This window comes from Callithrix jacchus, chromosome 6 (assembly GCF_049354715.1).
Source record: "Callithrix jacchus isolate 240 chromosome 6, calJac240_pri, whole genome shotgun sequence".
NCBI lineage: Eukaryota > Metazoa > Chordata > Mammalia > Primates > Cebidae > Callithrix > Callithrix jacchus.
This window is the reverse complement of record NC_133507.1, coordinates 51,799,212-51,814,919: the sequence shown is the minus strand read 5'-3', so window position 1 is coordinate 51,814,919 and position 15,708 is coordinate 51,799,212. Positions and strand designations below refer to the sequence as shown.

Below are 15,708 nucleotides of genomic sequence, written 5' to 3'. Positions count from 1 at the left end.
AAGATCAAATTGACTATTTAGCAGAGTTGGGACCATTCATTTATTCATTTTGGTAAGTTTTTTTTTTCTTTTTTTTAGAGATGGAGTCTTGCTCTGTCACCCAGGCGGGAGTGCTGGAGTGCAGTGGTGCCATCTTGGCTCACTGCAACCTCTACCTCCTGTGTTCTAGCAATTCTCCTGCCTGAGTCTCCTGAGTAGCTGGGACTACAGGTGCATGCCACCATGCCCAGCTAATTTTTCATATTTTAGTAGAGACGGGGTTTCACCGTGTTGCCCAGGCTGGTCTTGAACTCCTGAACTCAGGCAAGCCACCCACCTTGGCCTCCCAAAGTGCTAGGATTAGAGGTGTGGGCTACTGTGCCCGGCTGGTAAGTTTCTTTTTTTAAAAAAATGTATCAGAGTCATGCTACTATGCCTGCTTAAGCATTCTCACTTAGCTGGGTGTGGTGGCTCACACTTGTAATCCTAGCACTTTGGGAGGCTTAGGTGGGAGGATGACTTGAGCCCTAGAGTTTGAGACCAGCCTGAGCAATAGAGTGAGACCTCATCTCTCCAAAAGGGCTTTAAAAATCAGCCAAGCATGGTGGTGTGTGCCAGTGGCAGGATAGCCTGAGCCTGGGAGGCAGCAGTTGCAGTGAGCTGAGATCACATCACTGTACTCCAACCCGGGCAACAGAGTGAGATCCTGTTTCAAAAATTAAAAATAAAAAGCATTCTCACTCTTTTACATGATACCTCATGTTCACAGAACACTGAGAGTACCTGTCTTCAGCAGCTTCTCATGCACCAGTTCTCTGTGCTGACCTTGTCTGGTTCCAGTTTCACAGAGTTAGCACACTGGGACTGAAGACAGGATTTTGGAGTCATCCAGAAAGCCCCAAGTATGGGACTATTCCAGTTCTGAACATGGCTATGGACTCACAGGATGAACAAAGTCAGCATAAAAATGTAAGATATTCTCATGTCAAAAAGAACCTAAGAAATCTGCTCAGGGCGCTAATTGAGTATCTTAATCATCAGATCCTTTGATTTCTTTCTACAACTGCTCACAGTTTGGAATGCCATTTTTTGTCATTTATTTACTTATTCATTCATTCATTCATTAAGTAGATTTCATTTTTCAGAGCAATTTTAGGTTTACAGCAAAGTTGAACAGAAAATACAGAATTCTCATATACTTCCTCCCCTGCTGTTAATGTCTGACACCCCAGTGAAACATCTGTAGCAGACCTTATAGTCTCATGAACCAACAATGACACATCATTATTAATAAAGGCCCATAGTTTACAATAGTGTGCTTTCTATGAGTTTTGACAGATACATGTTGACATATGCTATGGTTTGAATGTGTTTGTTCCCTCCAAAAATTCAGGTGTTGGAAACTTAATCCTCAATGCAACAGTGTGGGGAGATGGGGCCTAATGGGAGGTGTTTAGGTCATGAGGCTTCACTTTCCTGAATGGATTATTTTATAAAATGGGCCTTTGGGAAGAATTATCTGTCTCCTGCTCCTCTACCCTATAAGGAAAAGCATTGGGAAGAATTATCTGTCTCCTGCTCCTCTACCCTATAAGGAAAAGCATTGGGAAGAATTATCTGTCTCCTGCTCTTCTACCCTATAAGGAAAAGCATTACCTCTGGAAGATTCAGCAAGATGGTCCTAACAAGATACCTGATGTCAGCACTTTGATCTTGAACTTCTCAGCCTCCAGAACTGTGAGAAATAAATTTCTGTTTTTTCTAAATTACCCAGCCTCAGATGTTTTGTTGTAGCAGCACAAAATGGACTAGACAACATGTATTCACCATCATAGTATGTACAGAGTAATTTTATTCCTCTAAAAATCCTCTATGCTTTCCTTATTCATTCCTCTCTCTAGACCCCTGCCAACCACTAATCTTTTTACTGCTTTCATGATTTTGCTCTATCCAAAATGCCATATAGTTGGAATTGCATAATATACAGCCTTTTTAGATTGGCTTCTTTCACTTAGTAATATACATCTAAGGTTCCTCCATGTCTTTTCATGGCTAGATAGCTCATTTCTTCAGCACTAAATAATATTCCATTGTCTAGACATGCCACAGCTTATCTGTTCACCTATTTGAAGGACATCTTGGTTGCTTCCAATTTTTGGCAATTCTGAATAAAGCTGCTATTGACATCTACAAGCAGGTTTTTCTGTGGCATAAGTTTTCAACTTTTTTGGGTAAATACTAAAGAGCAGTATTGCTGGATCATATGGTAGGAGTATGTTTAGTTTTGTAAGACATCACCAAACCAATTTTCAAAGTTTGTACCGTTTTGCATTCTCTTTGGTGATAAGTAGGAGTTCCTGTTGCTCCACATCCTTGCTAGTATTTGACATTGTCAGCATTTTTTATTTCAGACATCCTAGCAGGTGTGTAGTGGCAACCTTTAAAAAAAAAAAAAAAAAAAAGGCTTTCCTAGTTGGAATTGCCTGGCAATGAGTATGTGAATGTGGATCTAATATATTATCCACTTTCTGTTCTTAAGCAAAAGTATGCTAACTTCTGAGAGCCACACAGTTTGTCCCTTAGCCCCTCCGTTTTAGCACCATACCTGGCACCCTGTAGGTGGTTAGTAAATATCTGTTGATTGCATGGCTTCTAATAACCCAGCTTCCTCTGCTTTTGAGAACTATAAGGAATCCATTTAGAGAGTTTCGGACCAGCACTTAGGCATATGCATGCACATATACACTGCACATGCACATGCGTGCGTGCACGCGCGCACACACACACACACACACACACACACACACACACGCACTCTTCTGCTGTAGCTTGGGACTGTATTATTCAGACTCTTGAGTTCCAGATTCTGAGTACATCCAAATGTTGGCCTCGAGGCCAGTAAGTGATAACAAATGAAGCGTGTTTGGGTGATGTTTTATCTTGGTCAATAATCAAGTCTAGTATCACATTTGTGTCTTCGACCATGAAAAAGTCACTCCTTCTATTGCTGACAATATGAGCAAGTCTCACACACCTGCATCTAAGGACACTCACATCTTGTCAGGATAGAAGCAAAGGCTGATGACAGCTGTGGTCACCACCCCTCTCCTTTTTTCCTCCGATCATGGTTCTTCTTAGGAGGGTTCTTGAAGTAAGGAGACCTGACATTTTCTGAATCCTTTGGAAGTAAACCTACCATCCATTTCTTGTGCTCCCACTGTACTCTGTACTTATTCTTCACTATGTGCTTTACATAGGGTAGGTGGTATTGAATGTGTGTTGAATGACTAATGTACCTTTGAGTTGATGTAGAAGTCCAGAGTTTGCTAGTAAAGAACCACATAACATTCCTAGGTTCATTGTTTAGAGCCATTATTGTAGCTGCTTTGCAATAGCAGAAATGACTACAGGTTTGCCCTTATGAGCCTACATCCATAGCCAAATGTGGAACCAATGCTCCCCAACCCCCTACCTCCTGTTTATTGTCAAAAACACACCACACATTGTAGCAATCATATTGCCAAAGCTTTACGGCATCCATAAATTGAAAACTACTGCCTCTGACAGTTACGGGCTTGTGTCAACACCAGATCACATTGACTCTTCTGGAATGTGTTTGCAAATGCACTACACCAGCCTTGGAAGCTGTTGACATCAGAGGCTGTAAGTTAATTAGATGTGGCCCCAGAGCATTGTGGGTCTTGCCATCTAGTAGAATTATTTTTTCTTAAATTCTTCTCTTTAATTCAGTCCCAGGGTAGGAGCTGTCTTGGCTGCCTTATTTGGTGGGGAGTCTGAGTTGCTGGGCAAGTGATGATGTCTGTGAATAACTTCTCTTTCTTCCCTTTTGGCAGATGGCAGTAGGAATGGCTGGGGACAGTGAGAAATGGTCGTGGCCGTGAACTCTGCTCTGAAGGAGAGACTACTCACCACCTGCATGTTTTAAGCAGGCTCTGTCCAACTATACGAGTGCAGCCCTCTGGGCAGGATATTGTTGAGAACTATGCTGTGACTCCATGTTAGTGGCCATGCAAGCCGTGGGCTCCCTGGCCCTTATGTGTGCATGTAACGGGAGTGCCTGAGAGGACATCCTGGCTCTTTGGAGGTCCTTTCTCTGCCTCTTTTTCCTCTCTACTGTAACATCCTTGTTGTTCAGAAAGAAAATGAGAATCTCCCACTAGTTAGAATATGTCCCTAAGTATACACAGTTTCTATTCTGGAGGAGCCAAGAAAGGAACAGGATTCTGACTGGTTCTATCAGGCTTCAAGGAAAATGCTGTCCAATGAAATCGTCAAGACTTGGGTTCCTTCTCCCACTGCTGTGTCCTGGTGCAGGTCATTACCCCCAGCCTGACAGGTTGTCACAAGTGCTTCAGCTGACAGGAGCAAACATTGTGACAGAAGTTGACACCCGGAGCAGTAGGAAATGAAGCCAAGGAGGTCAGGGTGAGCCCTGCAGAGTTGTCTGCTGACAACCTCCTTCCCTGCCCTGTCATATTGATTCAGCTTCAGGTGCCAAGAGCTGAGCAAGACGCAGAGGAGACAGAGAGTTTACATTCGAGTGGTGGGAAGCATGCACGCACACGCACAGACACACAGGCATTTCCACACAAAACCACCTAACATGTATCCATCCAAGTGCGTGGTGGCTGAGTCAGTACCTCAGGAGTTCTGAGTAATCGGTAGATGATATGTAGACTGATAGAAAGGAGAGGTACTTTTAGGCAGGTGGTCTAATTAAGAAATGAATGTGGTAGTCTAAGCATGAGCTACATAGTGACTCAACTAAAGTAGAGAGCTCAGAGGGAGTGAGGGGTGGGGGTCAAAAAGAGATGCAGTGAGGTGTTGAAGAACAGGCGTACACAAAATGAGTTGGAGAAATCTCAGGAGACTCTCTAACCAGTCCCCAGCCCTATTTAAGGCAGTGGAGTGGCTATAGCCGTGGAGGTTTTGCTGTCAACCTTTGGGGATACAGATGCTCCATGGCTTCCAATGAGGTTACCTCTCAATAAACACACTGTAAGCTGAAAATATTGTAACCTAATTTAATACATCTAACCCACTAAATGCATTTAATACATCTAACATTGTAGCTTAGCCTCGCTACTTTAAATTGCTCAGAACACTTACGTTAGGCTACAGCTGGACAAAATTGTCTGGCAACACAGTTCACTGTAGAATATCGGTTCTCTACCCTCATGATCATGAAAGAGTATCATACCACTTTCCACTGGCTTTGTATCATTTTTGTACCATTGTAAAGTTGAAAAATCGTAAGTCTAAACATCTTAAATCAGGGACTGTCTGTATTTCAACATTTAATTACCATTTCCAACATCCCAGAAAAATCCCTCTGCTTTAAGTTACTTTTTGATTTGTTCATTCATTCACTCACTTACTCTTTCATTCATTCATGCTTCAGCAATTACCAAGCATATACTTTGTGCTTGGCCCTCTGCTAGGCTGTGGGGATTCATTCATAAATCAGACCTCATGCCTGCCCTCAGAGAGCTTACAATTCAGTAGACATCATATACATGTAAACATATGTGCAAGTAATAAAGGGCAAGTAATACATCTGCAGAAGGCACAGTGAGCACATAAATGAAGATGTCAGCTCTGCATTGAGGTGTGGGGCTAGAAGGGTCTTAAAAGAGGAAGTGGTCACTGGAGTTTTTTTTTTTTAAAGGCTTTGCCAAATGGACAAAAGGGAGTCGGGGAGAATTTTTCAGCAAAGAGTAGAGTATCCAAAAGCCTCTACATGGGAATGTCTGAGGAGGACTCTGAAATTGGATTCTAAATTCCCTAAGGTAAGGCATGGCAGGCTGGGGATACTAGAAGTCAGCAGGTCACTATGGCTTGATTTACTGTATGTATGATTGGAAATAACACATTTCTATTAAAGTCAGTAAGGCTAGTATGAGGCAAGATGCAAGAATATCAAAACTTATCCTAAAACAAAAGACTTCCCAGCATGTTGGGAGGCTGAGGCAGAAGGATCCCTTGAAGCCAGGAGTTTGAGATCAGCCTGGGCAACATAGTGAGACCCCGCTCCTACAAAAATAAAAAATAAAATAAAATAAAAAACAGCAGGGCATGGTGGTGCATACCTGTAGTCCCAGCTACCTGGGAGGCTGAGGTGGGAGGATCACCTGAGCCCAGGAGTTCCAGGTTGCAGTGAGCCATGATTGCCCCACTGCACTTCAGCCTGGGTAACAGAGCAAGACTCCATCTCTAAAAAAATAAATATAGATAAGTAAAATTTTAAAAAGACTTTTAAAGAGACATAAAGGGTTTTGCAGACTATTTCAGGGTATGCCCCTGCCCTAGTCTGCTCAGGCTGCTATAAGAGATATCACAGACCAGGTGGCTTAAAGAAAAGAAATTGATTTTCTCACACTTCTGGGGGCAGAAGCCTCAGATGCAAGTCTGGCAGGGGCAGTTCTGGTGAGGGCTGTCTTCCTGCTTTGCAGGAAGCCTTCTTGCTGTGTCTTCACATGGCAGAAAGAGAAAGCGCTGGAGTCTTTTTCTCTTCTCGTAAGGACACCAGCTCTATCAGACTAGGGCCTCCCTCTCACACCCTCACTTAACAATGAAAGCTGTAAAGAAAGGAGAATCTCACAAGAAGACCAAGAGAAGTGAGCTGCAGACAAATCCCAAGGGCCCTACATTTAGGCTAAGCCTGTCTCCCAGGCAGCCAGAAGCCCCCGAGAGGGAGAATCTTGATTGATTTAGGTTTCTGGCAGATCGTTCTGGCTGCAGTCAGCAACTATTCAAGGAAGCAGAGAGACTGGTTAGGAGGCTCTGGCCCTGGGCAGGTGAAAAGCTGAGGCTTGACAGGTTATATATTAATGAAAGATGTTTGGGGGATAAAATGAAATAAATTGATGCCCTATTTGATTTGTGGGGAAGAGAGAAGGCAATGGAAAACTGTGGGTGACTCAGGTTCTTGGCTTGGTAAATGGCCTTCCTCTGTTCTGGATTTCAGGGGAGCAGAAATCTGCTCCAGGGCTCACCTCTTGATAGCTAAACTACTTGCAAACAGTAATCAATCCCTTCCTGTTCTTGGCTTCCTGAGGTCTTCCGCCATTTTTCTCGCAGTAAAATCCAGTTGTTGGCAAGTTAGAGCAAACACAGGTGTGGACAAAAAGGGAGGCCAGGTGTGGTAGCTCATGCCTGTAATCCCAGCACTATAGGAGGCCCAGGCAGGAGGATTGCTTGAACTCGGGAGTTCAAGACTGGCCTAGCCAACATGGTGAAACACTGTCTCTATAAAAACTACAAGAATTAGCCTGGCCTGGTGCTGCATGCCTGTAATCCCAGCCATTCGTGAGGCTGAGGTGGAAGGATCACTGATCACTCAGTGATCACTGAGGTGGGAGGATCACAGGGAGGTCAAGGCTGCAGCAAGCCGAGATCTCGTCACTGCACTCCAGCCTAGGCGACAGAGCAAGACCTGTCTCGGGAAAAAGAAAAAGAGAGAGAAAGAGAGAAAGGAGGGAAGAAGGGAAGGGAAAGGAAGGGGAGGGGAGGGGAGGGGAGGGGAGGGGAGGGGAGGGGAAGGGAGGGGAAGGGAGGGGAAGGGAGGGGAAGGGAGGGGAAGGGAGGGGAAGGGAGGGGAAGGGAAGGGAAAGGGAGAGGGGAAGGGAGGGGAGGGGAGGGCAAAAAAGAAAAGAGAAAAGAAAGAAAAGAAGAGAGGAAAAGGGGCTTCTCTGGGTTGAAGGTGGACACCTGACATTTTGACCACCCAGTTGTTCTTTCAGCCTGGTAGATCAAGCCCTTCCCCATGCTCTGTAAAGTCTTGGTGGGTCTGGCAATCAAATTAAGCCAATCTAATTGACTTTGCTGGGTCACTTGATCCCAACATAGTCAAATAGATTCACCAGGAATGGTTTTTTTTTTTTTTTTGAGATGAAGTTGCCATGCTGGAGTGTGGTGATGCAATCTTGGCTCACTGCAACTTCTGACTCCCTGATTCTCTTCCGTCTAGCCAGGCATGGTGACTACAGGAGCTGCCAATTTGTGTATTTTTGGTAGAATCGGAGTTTCACCATGTTGGCCAGGCTGGTCTCAAACTCCTGACCTCAGGTGATCCACCCAACTTGGCCTCCCAAAGTGCTGGGATTACAGGCGTGAGCCACTATGCTTGGCCTTCACCAGGAATCTTGAACAGCTTGATACTGGACAGAAAATGTCCTGACGGATAATCTGTACTGTATGCCCTGTTACCTTGCTCCCAGGACCTTCCCTTCTTCCTGCCCTTTCTAAGACTAAGGGATTCAGCATTTCTTTTGATGTTGTGAACTAGCCTGTATCCTTTCAGTAAATTTTTTTTTAATTTTACATACTTAATATCCATTATTTGTAACTAAGAACCCTAGTTGATGTCCAGAGAGTGGCAAGAAGGGCTCAGTATCCCACAACTGTTTCTGTTGGGCCCTACTTGGGCTGTGGGTGGAGGCCAGAGTTCAGCCGCCTCATATGGCCGTCACATGCTCTGCACAGTCCCTCTGCCCATCTGCAGCAGGGAGTCAGGTTTGTCCCTTCATGTTGAAACCATCTTCCCATCCGGCCCAGGCTCAGTTGACAACCTTATGGAAATTACTTCAGCTGCCTTTCCCAGCTGTCAGACTCTATGGAGGAGGAAGTCATAATTGAGGGAATGGTGGAAGACCGTCCACAGGACTGTCCCCAGTGAGGGCATGGAAAGGACAGCAGGGGCTCTGACTGCTAGAGAGAAAGTGAAAGTGGAGTCATAAAGGGAGGGAACGACAGATGGAGATGGTCTCAGGTGAGCTTTGCCAGTGCAATATTAGCTTTCCTTACTTTTATTTTTAAAGGTACCAATTCCAAGATCTGCTGCCAGTAGTTTCTGAAATGCCAGATCTGAGTGCCAGAGAAAGCTGGAAAGCCAGTCAGCCAGGACTGCAAGTGCCAGAAGATTACAAACACAGCCACTCGGTGCAGCTTGCTGGAGAGCTCAGTGCCTTCTCATTTCTGCCAAATGAATGTGGCCATCAAGGTAATCTCCAGGCCTCTGGTCCAGGTGCAGGTCCAGAGAGGTAGACCCACCCTGGAACCCTGGAGCTGGTTTGGGGGCTTTAATGAATGGTTCTCCTTGTCACATCCGGGCAGGTCTGTAGCCAACAAAAAAAATTCGGCTCTCTTCATGTCTCCTGTTGCCAGGAGCGATTGCAGAACATCTGTCAGTAGTTGGATCAGGATTCCCTTCTGTCTCTACAATCCTTTGAGCTTTCTTTAAACAAAGAGGCTTACCACCTTCTTCCCCATCCTCCTTCCAAAAGTAAGCTGTCAAAGGGTATCAATACGGAGATGTTTGTGTTTTACGTTTCTAGAAAGAAATATGAAAGGCAATGATAATAACAGAAGAATTGCCCTGAGCAGGCACTCACGATCTATCCTATACACATAAGAAATCTAAGTATGAGATAACTGATATTAGGTGTAAATATCAGGCCTTAGGTATAAATTTATTATTTACTGGGCACTTATGATGTTCCAGGCATTGTACTAGGTGCTATCTGAGAAGGCTCTGAGGAACTTAGTTGCCTGTTTCATAGAAGAATGACAGGGTCATAAATAACTGGAGTTCAAAGTCTAACGTTCAGCTCAGGTTCAGTTCAGAATACAGAAGTTGTGGTGGGGAAAGTCTGATTTTAAATTACCTGTGCTCCAACTGCCGTCAGGGAAATGTCTGGTCCACTCTTGTGTTCTTATCACATATCTCCTTGGATGGTCAGCTCTCCTTGTATGTATGTGTACGTCTCTCTACTTAAGGGGAGAGAAGGGAGACACTCATCTTTTTTTTTTTTTTTTGAGACAGAGTCTCGCTCTTTTGCCAGGCACCAGGCTGGAGTGCAGTGGCACAATCTTGGCTCACTGCAACCTCCACCTCCCAGCTTCCAGCAATTCTCCTGCCTCAGCCTCCAGAGTAGCTGAGACTACAGGTACACGCCACCTTGCCCAGCTAATTTTTGTATTTTAGTAGAGACGGGGTTTCACTATGTTGGCCAGGATGGTCTCAATCTCTTGACCTCATGATACACCCACCTCAGCCTCCCAAAGTGCTGGAATTATAGGTGTGAGCCACCGCGCCCAGCCTGAGACTCATCTTTGATCTCATATCTCAGAAGAAAGTGTGTGCTGATTGATGGACTGGTTGGCTCAGGCAAATTCAGGGATTTTTCAGGGTTAACTTTAGGGCTCCGTATGAGTGGTAGTTCAGGAAGGAGACATTTACTTATCATTTTGTACCCTTCTGTACTCTCTGAGTTTTGTTAAATATCCTTAAATCTTTAGTGCCTGGTGCCAATTATCTCTGAGTAAAGTTGGCCCTGATTTGCATGATGACATTCAGTGTAGCAATTTTTAATCATGTTTTATGAAGAGCACTGAATTCTGGGTTCTCAAGTAGAGGAACATGTTTGACTGTGAGTGTATTTGCTGGATCAGGCAGGTTGGATGTGCTTCTGATAACTGAAAAAAACCCAACAGGGACATAACAAGCATGTAGCAGCGGATTGGTTTTCCTTCTTAATGACAAGCCACCTTTAAAAACTACACATTCTGAGCCTGGGCACACTGGCTCGCGCCTGTAATATCACCACTGGGAGGTCGAGGCAGGTGTATCAGTTGAGGCTAGGAGTTCAAGACAAGCCTAGCCAAAATGGCAAAACCCGTCTCTACTAAAAATACAAAAAAAAATTAGCTGAGTGTGGTGGTACACCTGTATTCCCAGCTACTTGGGAGACTGAGGTGTGAGAATCCCTTGAACCTGGGAGGTGGAGGTTGCAGTGAGCTGAGATAAGTGCCATTGCACTCCAGCTTGAGTGACAGATGAGACTGTGTCTCAAAAACAAAATAAAAATAAATATACATTCTAAACTACTATTAAGAACCTCCTTTCCTACTGGACAATCCCTGCCTGCCACCTTCCTGGCTGTACAGGTGTGGAGACCTGGCCCTGTGCCATCCTTGTCCTGAAACAAAAAGACCCCATGGGACAAGGAGGGAAGTGCTAGATTTTCTAAAGCTCAGAGCAATGAAGTTCCCTTAGCTCTGCTAGAAAGTTTCTATCAGATTTATCCTGGAGGACCTTGGCCCAGAAGCTGATTGTTTTCAGAAGTCTTAAACACTGAACCTTCCCATGGCCTTCATAGCAGTGCCTTCCTTCCAGAAGCCATTTCCCTTCTCCCCACAGTGAAATGTGTGTCCAACCAAGGCAAGTGCTGGAGGGAATGGAAGTTCAGCAACTTCAAGATAAATTCCAAATTACAAGGACATACCCACCCGGGGTTGTTCTTTTCAGCCAGGCACTGGGGAAGCAGGCCGAGCAAGCTCTGGAGCAGGCCCTTTGGAATCTAGGCTGTACCAGTTATGGGGCCTTGGGCAACTTAGTTACTTAACATCTTTGAGTCTTACTTTATCTATAAAATGGGAATTAAAATATCTGCCCTGCGAGATTATTGTAAAGTTTTGAAGTAATAAATCAATCCATGGTGATATGATTAAACTTTCATTCATCCATCAAACATTACATGTTGACTATGTGTTAAGCAGTATGCTGGGAGCCAAGAGAGGTTTCAAATAGTAATTCAGCAGGCCATTGCCCTGCAGGGATTCAAATCTAGAAGAAGAGGTGAAAAATTTAACAAATACACACCTGTAATCCCGGCACTTTGGGAGGCCAAGGTGGGCGGATCATGAGGTCAAGAGATCGAGACCATCCTGGCCAACATGGTGAAACCCCATCTCTACTAAAAATACAAAAATTAGCTGGGTGTGGTGGCGTGTGCCTGTAGTCCCAGCTACTTGGGAGGCTGAGGCAGGAGAATCATTTGAACCCAGGAGGCAGGGGTTCCAGTGAGCTGAGATCGCACCACTGTACTACAGCCTGGGGACAGAGCAAGATTCTGTCTCAAAAAACAAAAAAAAAAATTAACAAATACATTAAATCAGGCGATGAATGCAATAATAAAATATGTACCACATTTACTGGTGTTACAAAAATAGGAGTGAAATTCAGAATTCAGAAATTACTATAACAAGTAATGTTTTGATAAGTAGGATGATTTCTTCCCAAAGAATTGCTGATTATACTTAATTAGTTCATTTATTAAATAGTTTAGCCTCATATGTATCAAAAATTCAAGAGAGGGTCTCTGTGTCTTTTCCCCATCCCTGCTGCCTCTGCTTGGTTGAAAATGGCATCACCTGCAGGCTGGTGACCTGCAGCAGCCTCCTAGCTGAGCTTTTTACCTCCAGATGTGCCCATCACCATCCATTTGTTTGCTAATTTTTGTTGATGCTAGTAATAGTTCCTCACATCTGTACAGTGTTCCACTCATTTACTCTCTTTCCTCAAAAGGAATCTAAATTGACCTTCACTGCAACCAAATGAGATGTAGGAAGAACAGAGTGATTATCCTCAATTTTAAGGAAAGTGAGAGCCTTAGAAGTCAAATGACTTACCTGGGACCAAACTGAAACTGAAACATCCTTTCTGAGTCCAAGCCCAGTAATTTCCTTTCCGTGTCTCTCAAGCAAAGGCATGGGACTCTTAAATAATATTATGGCTTCTTGTTTCTCAATACAACTGACAACTTTGTTGGTTGTTAGAGCTCAGGGGAAGCATCTGTTTGACTAGAGGGGTCAGACATTTCCAGTCACTCTTGCCAAACCTGTGATTAATTAGGGAGTGCAACTAAAGTCCTCTCCTATGCCAGAGGCCTCTTGGGTCAAGCTCCTGTCATTGGCACAGGGGCAGTTTTCACAGCCAGATGGAGGTTCTGGGTGAAACGCCTGGCAGACAGGGTTTTTTCCTTGCTCATGCTTCCAGGGGCACCCTGTGAGGGGCCAGGACTTGGGTCTAGGAACAGAGTGTTCCTAGGGGCACAGCTCTGGTTCAAGAGGGCTGCTGAGCAGTGTCCAGGCTCCTTCTTGTTCTGGGGTTACAGGAATTGTCTTCTGAGCAGCACTTGCTTCTGCTTCATTAATTTCACATATTCCCTCATATGTTCATTCATTCATTTATCCATTGATTCAATGTATGTGAAGCACTATTTAAGCACTGAGTATGCAAATCAGAAAAAGACACAGTCCTGGCCTCTTCCTTCCATCTCTCTGAGGACTGTACTGATTGTGTCAGTCCTGTACCTGCTTCACTAACGCAGCCCCCAAGGGAATGCCACATGCTCACAGCCCTTTTGCCAACATGGCCAATTCTGGTACCATGTGACCTGCCTTTGCAGCCTAGGCTGGGCACCTTACCCAGAACAGACATCCAATTGGCTGACCCATAATGTGACCCTCTGGGAAAATCTGATCTGTGCTCCTGGAAATTTGAATTAGGAAATATGGAGTGATGGAGGCAGTCCAGGGGCACGAGCTGTAGAGCTGACTGACTTGACGTTGAGTCTGGGCCATGGCTGGCTGAAACCACATGTAAACTAAAGAGATGGAGAAGAAGAAACTGATTAAACTTCAAGGGAGGCTTACACTTGTAATCCCAGCACTTTGGGAGGCCAAAGTGAGAGGATCACTTGAGGCTAAGAGTTTAAGACCAGCTGGGCAACAAAACAAGACCCTACCTCTACCAAAAAAAAAAAAAAAAAAAAAAAAAAAAAGGAAAAGGGATACAATGGGGAACAAGTAGACAAAACTCCTCTCCACCTGGAGTAAAAATCTTCACACAGTGCTTGCATGGATACAAGGCCCTGTGTAGTCTAGGTCTTGCTCAGTCACCAGCTTCGTGTCCCCAACAAGGACTCTAGGCATGTTGCAATTTGCAGTTCCAACATGCAATTTCCGAGACATGGTGGGATCCTTTCCATCATAGTATCTCTGTGTGGAATGTGCTTTCTCCACCTCTCAATGCTTGCTGAAAAGCAAGACTCAGCACAAATATCAACTTCTCCTTGAACTTTTTGCCTGACTAAGGCCTCATTTCCCCATCCCAGTGAAAGTGCAAAGCCCTTCTGTGTGTTTTTATAGTGCCCTATATGTATGCCCTTACAACACTATTCTTTACATTTGTTCATTCATTCATTCATCTATTCAACAAACTTTTTAAAGCATCATCTGTGTTAGGTGCTATGGAATAGGACACAGCCCTTGGTCAAAGTTCTCCCTATCTTTTAGGGGAAAACATGTGGAATTGAGAAAGTATCATTCAGTGTGAAAGCTGCTGAGATATTTGTAATTGTTAGCTGCTCATTGGCCTTCCCATGAAACTCTGACTTTATTGCAAGCAAAGACTTGTCTCCAGCTCCTCCGTAAACGATTGTTGAATGAATAAATATGAGGAAACTCATCCATGACTGCTGAGTTTTGCTGGAGAAATAGGGACACTATTTTGAAGACACTTTCCAATTGTTTTCTCAGCTTGGAAATTCACTTTCTTTCTCTGCAGCCACAGCAGTATCACTTTCCCAGGGAAGGGAAAGGGGAGGAAGGCAAGTGCTATGTAGAGAAGGAGGACATGACCTAGGCACGGTTCTGATTAAAGAGGAAGGGGAAGTAGAAAGCCTTTCTGAGCAGGAAAGAGGAAGAAAGGCAAAAGGTCAGACCCGAGTGTTCTTAACTCTTCGTTCACTTGAGGTTCAACCTGGAGAGTGCTATAGGGGAAACACGCAAATAGACTTGGGGGAACATCTAAGAGCATTATTACTCCTTTCTTCTTCAGGAATAGCTGGAAAGACTGAATATCTCTCAGAAGACCCATGAGTGGCACAGCTCCACTTCCTCCCTGATGCTGGAAGATAGAAGTGGCTGAGGGATGTCCAGATGGATGAGCTAAGCTGGCACTTCCCATGGCCCTTGCCTTTTGAATGATAAATGGTCAGGGCCAAGATATCCAGTGGCTTCCAAGAATGGTGGACTACAAGGAACATGGGTTGGGACAACAAGGGTACAGAACGTGCTTCATAACTGGAGGGAAATGGCAAGGTTTCGGGGTTTGTGGTCATAAGCAGTGGGTTCCAGCATACTGTCAAAACAAATATACAAACGATAAACAGGTAGATCAGCCACACTTGAATTCAGGGGCTGTCCATGCCACTGAACTGTCTTGCTAGGGACAAGACCAGATGAATCACCCTGAACTGGAGACCTAAGAGGCCTGCATTTCAGGGTGAGTCATCTGGACTTGTCCCTGACAAGAGGACAAGAGGCAAGTTGCCACTTAAACAGAAGATGTCATTTAGTCTCAGGTAGATCATCCCCCACCTTTTAGAGCCAAGTGTTTGAGGTCCTGTGATTGAGCCAAACTGTGTTGTATGTTCCTATCCCTGTGGCCAGTGAAGCTGAACTCCTTTCAGAAGACAGGTGTTTTCGGAGGGGAGGATACTGAGCAGATAAATATTTTTAAAATAAAAATAATAGTGGATTCTGATGGTTGTTCACTGCCTTGGATTAGCTGACATAGCTGCATATCCACCACTGACTGTCCCCTAGTCTGGAGGGGGCACAGTCCCTCAGCCTTAGAGACAGTTTCACCTTGAAACCGTTCTCCCAGTCTGATAATCTGGTTACTTCTTACACATACATTCCATTGAGCTTCATCTTTGCTTAGGGCAGCTTTACACCTCCTTCTTTATAATAAACCAGTTACCTCCATAAAGGATCTGGGATACATGGAGGTGGGGTTAATGCATTCAAAGGAATAGTCAGGCATGGCAAGAAGGTGAGTTTCTAATAGGGATGTTTCCA

The 15,708-nt window shown here is 44.5% G+C and overlaps 1 long non-coding RNA gene across 1 annotated transcript; it reads left to right on the top strand.

The window, feature by feature from the left end:
- Positions 1 to 816: 816 nt before the first annotated feature.
- Positions 817 to 15,391, top strand: LOC144576631 (uncharacterized). Its single transcript, XR_013518861.1, has 6 exons — positions 817 to 948; positions 1,624 to 1,716; positions 3,834 to 4,084; positions 5,669 to 5,789; positions 8,820 to 9,001; positions 14,684 to 15,391. It is a non-coding gene; the product is annotated as an uncharacterized LOC144576631 (long non-coding RNA).
- The last annotated feature ends 317 nt before the right edge of the window (positions 15,392 to 15,708 follow it).